The 11,729-nt window shown below is 42.7% G+C and overlaps 1 long non-coding RNA gene across 1 annotated transcript; it reads left to right on the forward strand.

Moving 5' to 3' along the window:
* Positions 1-4,723: 4,723 nt before the first annotated feature.
* On the forward strand, positions 4,724-9,626 carry LOC116984285. Its single transcript, XR_004414955.1, has 3 exons — positions 4,724-4,939; positions 5,326-5,531; positions 9,106-9,626. It is a non-coding gene; the product is annotated as an uncharacterized LOC116984285 (long non-coding RNA).
* The last annotated feature ends 2,103 nt before the right edge of the window (positions 9,627-11,729 follow it).

Raw genomic sequence — 11,729 nt, forward strand, 5'->3', positions numbered from 1 at the left:
AGGTTGTTGTTTATCAACTACATCAATAATGGCATAAGGAAAAAAATGTCACACTAGAACCTGGAACCTGCTTGCAGATCTAACGAAGAACCCAAGTCAAGTCAAGTCAAGTCACATTTATTTATATAGCACATTTAAAAAACAACTCTCATTGGCTAAAGTGCTTTACATTTGTTATAAGAATAGCACAACAAAACAGACTACAAACCCAGTTATCCAGTGCTGTGTGGCAGCAACGCCGCTGCTCCACGGAGCCGCCCCTGAACTTGAATTCACTTTCTGTTGTGCCGTGGACATTTTGAGTTGGAGAGCTTCATCTGCTTGTGATCCAATACGCGCAGAAGCAAATAACAAGCACATACCGGGGAGGCACAGTGGTGGAGTTGCTGCCTTACAGCACCATCATTGCAAGTGATCAGTGTTCGATTCTGACTGCGGATGCTGTCTGTGCAGAGTTTGTGCATTCTCCCTGTGGCCTGTGTGGTTTTACTCCAGGATCACCGGTTTCCTCTCACAAACGTAGGAAGGACGTACATGTTTGTCGGTTAATTGGCTTCTGTAAGACCCCCAGAGTGTGTGTGTGTGTAGAATAGAACTGATGTAAGGGTGACTGTAAGTCGGCACAGACTCAGTGGGCCGAACGGCCTGTTTCTGTGCTGTATCTCTAAAACGAAAAACTAAGATACTCGGAGACCGCGTGGGTTTTATTGGGTGCTCTGGTTTCCTCACATTCCAAAAACATGCAGGTTCATAAGTCTGAAGAAGGGTCTCGACCCGAAACATCACCTATTCCTTCTCTCCAGAGATACTGCCTGAGTTACTCCATTTTGTGTCTACCTTTGATCTTACGAATACCATCACCTCATACAAGGCGATATCAGGTGCTCAATTGTCAGCAAAGCATCACTCCCTGACGAGATCAATGCGTTTTACGCACGCTTTGATAGGGAGAACACTGATGTGTCTTTCCGAGCCCCCATTCACCGTAATGGTATTTCAGTCACAGTCACAGAGGCTGACATCAGAAGATCCTCCAGGGGGGGGGTGAACCCTCAGAAAGCGCCTGGACCTGATGGTATACCCGGCTGTGTTCTAAAAACCTGCGCGGACCAACTGGCTGGAGTTTTTACGGACATTTTCAACCTCTCACTTCTGAGGTCTGAGGTTCCCACCTGCTTTAAAAGGGCATCAATAATACCAGTGCCCAAGAAGAGCAAGGTGATGTGCCTCAACGACTATCGACCAGTGGCACTGACGTCGGTGGTGATGAAGTGCTTTGAGAGGTTGATCATGGCGCTTATCAACCCCTACCGCGACAAAAACCTGGACCCACTGCAGTTCGCTTACCGCCACAACAGATCAACGGTGGATGCGATCTCACTGGCTCTCCACTCTGCTCTGGACCACTTGGACAACAAAAACTCATATGTCAAGCTGTTATTCATTGACTACAGCTCGGCGTTTAACACCATCATTCCCTCCAAGCTGGTTACCAAGCTCTCAGATCTGGGTCTCTGCGCATCCCTCTGCAATTGGATCCCCGACTTCCTTATCCACAGACCACAGTCTGCCTTTGAAATGTGTTATCCTCGATACCAATCAGCATGGGAGCACCTCAAGGCTGCGTGCTCAGCCCCCTGCTGTACTCACTCTATACTCATGACTGTGTAGCTGGACATAGTGTGAACTCCATCATCAAGTTCGCCACTGTTGTGGGACGAATCATTGATGGTGACGAGTCAGAGTATAGAAGTGAGATCGACAGATTGACCAAATGTGCCAGCACAATAACCTGGCTCTCAACACCAGCAAAACCAGGGAACTGATTGTGGACTTTGGAAGGGGTAGGATGGGGACCCACAATCGCGTTTATTTCAACGGGACGATGGTGGAAAGGGTTAAGAACTTCAAATTCTTGGCCATGCATATTTCCGAAGATCTTTCCTGGTCACAGCACACTGATGCAATTATAAAGAAAGCACATCAGCCCCTCTACTTCCTGAGAAGATTACGGAGAGTCAGTATGTCAAAGAAGACCCTCTCGAACTTCTACAAGTGCACATTAGAGAGCATGCTGACTGGTTGCATCGTGGCTTGGTTCGGCAACTTGAGCGTCCAGGAGCAGAAAAGAATGCAGAAAGTTGTGACCACTGCCCAGTCCATCATCGGTTCTGACCTCCCCACCATCGAAGGGATCTATCGCAGTCGCTGCCTCAAAAAGGCTGCCAACATCATCAAGGACCCACACCATCCTGGCTATACACTCATCTCTCCGCTGCCATCAGGTAGAAGGTTCAGGAGCCTGAAATCTGGTACATCCAGGTTCAGGAACAGCTGCTTCCCCACAGCCATCAGGCTATTAAACTCGCCATCAAACAGACACTGAACTATAACAGCCTATTGCACTTTATCTGTTTATTTATGTGCGTATATATATATGGTCTATGCTATATAGACACACGAAACTGTTCTGTATTTATCCTTACAATACTCTGTTGTGCTGCAGCAAGAAATAATTTCATTGTCCTATCTGGGACACATGACAATAAACTCTCTTGCCCTGACTTGAAGCAGTTCCCCTATGGTCCCTGAGAAGGAATTGGATGACAATTGGCAACACAAATGGCACAGGCACAATGGGCTGAAAGGCCTGTTCCTGTGTTATTCTAGTTTATGATCTAGAAATAATGAGGAACAATTCACAAAACTTGAGAAAGGGGCAAGAGTATGGAATTGGTAAGTTACTCAGGTGGAGAGGCAGCAGTGCTGATTTGATTATATGATTCTTGCATTAATATTCGTCCACACTCCTGATAAATAGAATCTCTATTTATGTTGCCTTTGTTGGCCTTTCTTAATTTGTCATTTCTGTAATAAATATCTGCAGGGATTAGGTATTTTACCAAATTCTTTAATGCCTATTTTCTGCTTTAGCTTCCAGTTCCCATCGACCATTATGAGGACCGCCTTCCAGACCTTTCAAGATACTCTTTATCTAGTATGCATTATTTGTAACTTTTGATACCAATTACATAGTTTACACCCCAAATTATAGAATCCCCCAAAAAATAAGTCTACAAGATATTTTAATCAGACTTTAATTACTCCTTTTATTTCTAACTGTGAACATGTTTGGGCCATGGCTTTTATACCAACACACTACCCCTGTAGGACACCAAGCAATCTCCCAAATAATTCATACAATAAATTTGTTTTAGAAACATTTAAATACTTTTTTTTTTTTAAATAGTAAATGGTTAAAGGCACTGTAACCTTGAATGCGAGCTAAATTTGACAAATAAAATTTTAAAATTATCATACTGGAGTACAATAAAGGCTGAAATCAGCTGTCAGTGGGAAGTGTCGCCAATGTAATTTTAACAAAGCTGCATCATATAATAAAACAAACTATTTCAAATATTGATTATGATTGATATTATTTTAAAGAAAATGAATGCCAGTTACATAGAGCCCAAGGGCCAATGAATCTACACATTGAGTGGCTTATAAACACAAAAGTATAAAAAGTACTCTACAAAACATAAACATATGGTTAAAATGGCTTTCGGTACATTGGCCTTTGTCAGGGTATTGACTTAGTTGGGATGTTATGTTACAGCTGTACAAGGCACTGGTGAGGCCACAATTGGAGAATTGTGTTCAGTTTTGGTCACCCTGCTATTGGAAAGATGTTAAACTGTAACAAGTGCAAGGAAGATTTACAAGGATGTTGCCAGGACATGAGCACCTGAGCTGCAGGGAGAGGTTGGGCAGGATAGGACTGTATTCCTTCAAGTAGACAATGATGAGTGATCTAATACAAGTGTATATTTGTATAAGATCATGAGGGGAATAGTTAGGGAAGATGAATGGAGTATTTTACCCAGGGTTGGGGAATCAAGAACCAGACAACACAGGTTAAAGGTGAGAGGAGAAAGATTTAATAGGAAACTGAGGGGCAACTTTTTCCACACATAGTGGTATTTGTAGTATGGAACCAGCTGCTGAAGGAAGATAGTTGAGGCAGGAACTATAACAATATTTAAAAGACATTTGCACAGGTACAAGGATAGGAAAGGTTTAGGTGGATATGGGTCAAACGTAGGCAGGTGGGACTAGTGTAGATGGGGCACCTGGGTCAACAATGGGCAAGCAGAGACCAGGCGCCTGTTTCTGCGTAGTATGACTCTAACATCATTATTTTCACGGATTAAATTATGACTTTTAGTCGTCCTCTTGAACTATTAATCATGGTATAATGATTAATGAACAATGAGAAATGGAAAAACTCATGGCAGAATGTTTGAAACATGATTATTTCCTCATGACCCACTCATCAACTAAAACATTTCAACAATACGACCGAACCAATTGCCCTGGAAGGTAAAATACATGATTAGTAAATAGTTGGATTTAGCCATCAATGAATTAAACATGTGCAGAAATGTTATGCATGAACGATAGTGACTGGCACTTTACATCGTTGTTACACTTTGAGCAATTAATTGAGTTGCAAAGTTATTTTGGAAATGATAAAACGCAATTTTGATTGCAGTTAACAGATACACTAATTCGCCGACACAATTCAGCAATACAGAAGCCACTGACCTGAAACATCTTGCATCTCTGTTCTGTAACTCACGGCAATAGTGAAGCAGGAGGCGGCAGCGGCAGCAGCTGCTTCATCAAAGTCGACAGGCGTCTGTTCCAAGAGTACTGTCCAAGTTGAGCTCTGGCAGAGAGAGCGAGTCAGGGTCAGCGAAGAGCGGAGCCCCGGGACCTCGTCCCCTGAGCTGCCAATCGCCAGGACTCCCACACCCAGGAAGCGAGAAGCGGCAACTATGCAGCATTGGGAGCAGCAAGGCGAACAAGTCCATGCTTCGTCTCGCAACGAGGGACGAAATATTATTTTAGCTCTTGTGAACGGAATCCTCAATTGGTAAACTACAGCTTGGTGTAATGGGTGGCAGTTTTTTCACTGTGTCCTCAGCGACTTGAGAGACACAAAATGCTGGAGTAACAGCGGGGCAGAGCCTCTCTGGAGAGAAGGAATGGGTGATGTTTCAGGTCGAGACCCTTCAGAGTTCAAGCTGTATTGCAATTTCGTGACTTGGGAAAACGAGTATTGATTTGTTTTGTTAAAAGGGATGATTAATTGCTGTTTGATGTACTTAAAACATAAGATTACGCAAACAGATTCATTGTTTGAAAGTTTTAAAAACTGATTCTAAAATACTGATCTGAATTTTAAAATGTTAGTTACACTCAAATTTATATATTTGTCTACAGCTGTGTGTTTATAGGATTTTCTGATTTTATTTAAAGTACGCCTTGAATTGTGAGATTGCAGAGTGGCGAGAAGTGTGGATAAATAGGTTAGCAGCGTACTATTACCGTGAACATGGCTGTGAGCGAGTGTGGAGCCGGTGCAGCGGGGCTTTTCCCAGTTTCAATGCAAGTTGGGCTTTTACCGCCAGAACGTGCGCCGGATGCATCGTGGGCGCAGAGGTTGAATCGAATCCAGATAACAGGTGGGTTAACGGCATTGTGGTTCATAAACTCATAAATTCTAGGAGCAGAATTAGGGCAGTATGCCCATCAAATCTACTCCACCATTCAATCATATAGTTCTCTCTCAACCCCATTCTCCTGCCTTCTCCCCATAACCCCTGATGCCCTTGGTTATCAAGAATCGGTCAAATTCTGCCTTAAACTGTGCATTGACTTGGCTTCCAAGTCATCATGTTCCACATATTCGCCACCCTCTGACTAAATATATTCCTCCTCAAGGTACATCCTTTTATTCTGAGGGTATGACCTCTGGTCCTGGACTCACCCACTAGTGGAAGTATCCTCTCCACATCCACCCCATCCAAGCCTTCTTCTTCTTCTTTGGAGTTTTACGGCAGCCGGCATCCACAATGTTGCATTGCTGCCACCTTCTGGCTTCACTCCACAGTCCTCATGTCTTTACATTAGATCCTTTTTATAAGGCCAGAGGCCCTCAAGAAATTAAACAACACCTTTACTCCTTTTCCTTCCCCTCCATACTCTAGAATGTTCTTTTCTGATATATCTGTCATTCCAATTTTCTTCATTTCACTGATCAAAACTCTTCTTTCTGTTTCATATCTTCTACATGCAACTAGAGCATGCTGAACTGTTTCCGGCTGATGGCATTCCTCACACATCCCAATAGGGTGTTTTCCCAACATTTTTAATGCGCTGTTCAGGTGAGTGTGTCCTATCCTCAATCTTGCTAATACTACCTGTTCTCTCCTGTTTCCCCCTCTTCTTGCTGTAATGCCCACTCTGTTTTGTAGCGAATAGAGGTGTCTCCCCTTTGTCTCCTGTTCCCAGTATTGTTGCCATTCCTGATTTATTTTCTTCCACACAATGTGTCTTCCTTCAGATTTGGATAATTGTAGGTTTACCTCTATGTTCTCTTTTTTAACGGCCTCTTTTGCTAATTTGTCCACTTTTTCATTTCCTAGCACACCAATGTGTGCTGGGACCCTATCCAAGCCTTTCACTATTCAGCAATTTAAATAAGGTTCCCCATCATTATTTTAGTCCAGATTTTGGCAAATGGCAAAGAAGCCGCATCAGGAAAGAGAACCAACCAGATAGTGAAAAAAAAACTGGTAGAGGTGAAGGATGGCTGTGGAAGGCAAAAACAGGTAGAGTTGCTGCCTTCCAGCACCAGGGACCTGGGGTTGAGCCTGACTATGGTGTTGTTTGTATGTTCTCCCTGTGACCACGTGGGTTTTCTCTGGTTTGCTTACACACTCCAAAGATATACAGGTTTGTAGATTAATAGGCTTCGGTAAAAATTAATTGTCCCTCATGTGTAGGATGGTGCTAATGTACGGGGATTGTTGGTTAGAGCTGGCTCAATGGCTCGAAGGGTCTATTTCCGTGCTGTATCACTAAAAAACAGGTAGGGGCCAATATTGTTTATTGGATGTGTATGTGCTTGTGTTAAGAACTTTATATCTACAGCATTTAGGAGACTATGCTTTTGCTTGTGATGGTAGTGCAACTGGTAGAACTGCTACCTCAGTGCTAGTAATGCAGATTCAATTCTGACTTCTGGAGAATGTAGAAGTTCTTTGACATGGGTTTCCTCCACGTAATGCAGCTGCCAACTACATCCCAATAATGGTTGATGGGTTCTATCTTTGTGTATGCAGTTAAGTCATTTAATCCAAAGGGTGTGGGCATGAAGTGGAGTTCAGAAATATGCAAGGGATATAGTAGGAAATGGGATTACGCTGTGAGCTGACATTGATTGGCTGGATAGCCTATTTTAGCAGGTCTGGAATAATAATGTATTTGTAATTTATTACTAGCATAAATTAACTTTTTTAGATGGTAGAAGAAAACTGGTTCACTGAAGAGTTCGGCTGACATCTGAACTATTGCCAGAATCCACCAGGTAGATCGAAGGTGAGAAACACATCACAGGTGTTCTAGGAAGTCCATTTCAATGCAGGTTGGTTATGTTATTAGATTGGAAGAAAGTTTATCGTTCTAAGAAAGGGCTATGGATTGCAGAAATGTTATACTATCTGAATAGCTGCTAAATGGCTTTGACCAGGCTCTGTTAAGCTGAAACACCTCATTTTGCTATGTGGGGGGCAGTTTAGAGACTTTATATCCTTGTTGGAATTGAAATGGATCAATTTTTCTCTACTTTCCTGGGAGAGATCCTTGCACATAAATCCTAATTAATGACCAAATTTTGCTGAAGGTTTCCAGATTTTCAAAGAGATAATCAGAAATGAGGAAGACATAGGGGGTGTAACTGATCTTGACAATTAGGATCAAGAGAATGTCAAGGGAGTTTATATGGAACAAGCGGTAGCTAGAGAAAGGGTATGTCCACTCGAGGACAAAAGCAGTATTTATGCCTTTTCTGTTTTTCAGATTTCCAGCAACCTACAATATCCAGTCTGTTAATGATTATTGTTTAAACTATTTTTGATTTTTATAGGTTTTAGTTTTTATATTTTTTAATGGATTTTAGATCATGGCTTTAAATGCTTTGATAGTTAGCAAAGCAGAGAAAAATGCCTCACTTTGTGTGCCAGAACAAGTTCATCACCTCCATTGCAGATAATTTCGCTCTTTATTGATTTGAAGTCAGTCACCTTGTCATTGAGTCGCACAGCAAGGAAGTAGCCCCTTCGGTCATTCTTGGTTCAAATGACTATTTTAATGTCATTATACTACCTGCCTCAATTACCTCGTCTGGCAGCTGATTTCATATATACACCTCCCTCTATTTAAGGGAAAAAAATTGCCTCTTGGGTTCCTCGGAAACCTTAAATCTATGGTCCTTGATTTGATTACCCTGGGTAAAAGGCTCTGGATGTTCATCTGATCTAGTCCCCTCATGAATCCATAAATCATGTGATCTTTCATAGACTTTTTTTTACGTCTAATGGTGTCTAACTAGAAATACCACCAAATAAAATGTTCTTATATTTTTAGAAATATTAAATTAAAGCATTGTTTTCTGGAAAAATATAACTTGCATGTCCCAGTTTGAAGAACATTCTGAGAAATGGATGATTGGTTAGATCTGTAAAAATAAAAAAAATGTCTTGTTGCATGTAATTATTATTAACTTTACTCTCTTTGTGATGATCTGACGGAGTGAATGGGTTGTTTGTTTGTGACATTTCATTATTTTCATTCCAGTATCATTCCTTTTGAAACTTGGTAACGACTGCTTCTATTTATAATAAATTGTTCTGACTGAAAAGAAAAAAACTAATTCATTTACAACCATTCCCTATGAAGTTTCTTGGGCCTGCCAATAGATTTTTTTTCAAGAAAAAGAACAGTACAAATTGGAAATGATTGATCATAACTATCCTTATTTAGGCAGTCAATGGGGTAATCAATAAGTTGCCATGTAACATGGTTTTTAATCAACTGTGTATGATCAATTGCTCAATTAAATTCTTTCTTGAGCAAATATTTAAGAGGTTGATCAGCACAAAATTAGTTTATTTTGATCATTTATCCATCACACTGTGAATTATTTTAACCCAATCTGATAAGCTTTGATAGGGAGAACACTGATGTGCCTTCCAGGCCCCAACAGCTCCTAATGGTATTACAATCTCAGTCATCTAGGCCAATGTCAGAAGATCCTACAGGAGGGTGAACCCTTGGAAAGCGTCTGGAGCTGATGGTATACCTGGTCATGTTCTTAAAACCTGTTCAGTCCAAATAGCAGGTCTTTGTGGACTTCACCATCCAGGTTCAGGAGCAGCTTCTTCCCTACAGCAACCAGGCTATTAAACACTTCAACCTCCAAATAAGCTCTGAGCTGCATAGACTTAGGGAGCATTGTTTTTTGTATTTACACTATTATAATTTGCTTGTTTTTTTAATATTGTGACACCCCCCCTCCCGTGGAAGCCGTGCTGATCCCTATAACTAACTAATGAACCAGGAGAGGCCAATCCCCAGCATCATTGGTAACTGTTGGGTCCAATTAGCTGATATTGGTTGGCTACTTGAACCTTGTCAGCCTGCTCCTGATAAAACTCAGGCATTCCAGCCAGAGGGGAGAAAGAAGAGATTGAGAAGAAGCAGGAGAAAAAGAGGAAGAAAAAAGAAGGAAGAGAGACAAAGTGGGATTCCTCCCAGCTAGCTGTCCCCTGTCACAGGTTCAAGGAAGACGAGAGCCGTTAGGACAAAACCCGCGACCACAAGCGCTACCGTGTGGTCAAGACTGAGCTATCGGGAAGAAGATCTAGACAGCTAGCACCTCTATTGAGGCCAATCTGGGTGACCAGTGCAACACTAAGATGCCAGTGCCTCTTCCTGCCTATGGACAACAAAGGACTGCATCCCCACACACACAGGCAAAGACTGAGCTGCCAGGGTTATCCAGAGATCACCAGCGCCACCTTTTCTAGCCCAAAGCTGAGCCAACAGGATAAACCTGAGACCGTCAGCACCTCCGTTAAACAAGGGTGAGCTGCAGGGAGAAGCATGAGTTTGCCACGCCTCCTCCTTCGAAGAACAGGACTGAGCTGCCAGGAAATCCTCAATATCGCAAATGGGCACTGATGGTGTGGAACAGCGTCCACATGTGGTCCAGCACTTTCTTACTACTGTAAATAAAATGCATCATGTGAGTCACACGACAGAGTATCGATGTGGTCATTGCGAAACCCAGCATCTCCCCCGAATCCACAATATATACTTTTTTTTTTGTTTATCATGGTGTTCACAGAATACTATGTTTACATATTTGTTGTGCTGCTGAAAGAATTCCATTGTTCCGTTTGGGACATACGGCAATAAAACATTCCTGACTGAACTGTTAGCTCTTGTAATAACTAGGAACGCCAATGCGGTTAGTTCGCATTTCCGATGAATAAATTCAGAAAACTGAAGTAGTTGTCTTACATCTGGATACTTGTATCTGCACAACTTGTGCTTCAACGTCTTTTGCATGTATTTTGGTCAGATTAATGGTAGTGTTTAATTGCTTTATGCGCTCTCACTGAATAGTGATTTTTTTTTGGAAATGTAGATGTGAATACATTTACTACATGTATACCGCATGAACATGTTCACTATTTTCCACAAATGTTTTATTGGACAACATTGTCTAGTCAATTTTTCCAACAATAAGAATTTATTTTTTTAAATGGGCCATTTAATTGCCATTTTTTAATTAAATGTAGGAGTTTTGGTTAATTGCAGTTACTTCCTAATTATTGATTACTGTGTTTATTTTGGTAGGAAATTGGTGTAAGCCTCAAAGTAGATCCTTGAGTATATTCACAATCTATGCTTCACTGAACTATTTCTGCTGTGCAAGAATAACAAGATCTGAATTTTAATCAAAGACCAGTGTCGCATCCTGATTTAATATCTCTTGTATTTCTCAATCTTTTTTGGTATTTTTGTAAATGTATCCTTCACAAATCTCTGGTACATAAGTGTTCATATTGCTAGGGAGCTGGTAATCACTTGATGAATGCCGTGTCGCAGCGGTAGAGACCCGGGTTCAATCCTGACTAAGGGTGCTATCTGTACGGAGTTTGTACATTCTCCCTGTGGCCGTGGCTTTTCTCAGATATTCAGTTTCCTCGCACACTCAAAAGACGTACAGGTTTGTAGGTTAATTGGCTTGGTATAAATGCAAGTTGTGGGGAGAAAAGGGGGTGGGCGGGGGGGAGTTGTGGGGAGAGATGGGGGTGGGCGGGGGGGGAGTTGTGGGAAGAGAGGGGGGTGAGTGGGGGGAAAGTGGGCTCAGAAAAGATGGGGAAGAGCCATGGGGAGAGAGGGGCCAGCGACGGGACCCAGAGGGGTGGTGGTTGGAATTGGCGGTGCGATGGAGACTCACGGTGGGCGCTGGGTCACTGGTCGTTCTCCGCCAGGATCAGAGTCTCCGCTTTCCGTTTGGTGACATCGGCGTCATCTCCGACTCCGGGCTGGGCTGGGTCTCAGACGCTGGGCTGGGTCTCAGACGCTGGGCTGGGTCTCCCATGCTGGGCTGGGTCGGGTCAGGTGTCCAATGCTGGGCTCTGTTTGCAGAGGGGCTGGGCTGATTGGGTCTGGGCGGGGCTGCTTCGGGTCCCTCAAAGTCCGGTTGGAAACCTCCGCCGGCCACCCTCGGCTCCAGTAAAGACGCGATGGCACAGGAATGGGCAGACCGTATCAGGGAGGAGACTAATCTGCGCGGCGCCGACTGG

Source organism: Amblyraja radiata, chromosome 2, assembly GCF_010909765.2.
Source record: "Amblyraja radiata isolate CabotCenter1 chromosome 2, sAmbRad1.1.pri, whole genome shotgun sequence".
In the NCBI taxonomy this organism is placed as follows: domain Eukaryota; kingdom Metazoa; phylum Chordata; class Chondrichthyes; order Rajiformes; family Rajidae; genus Amblyraja; species Amblyraja radiata.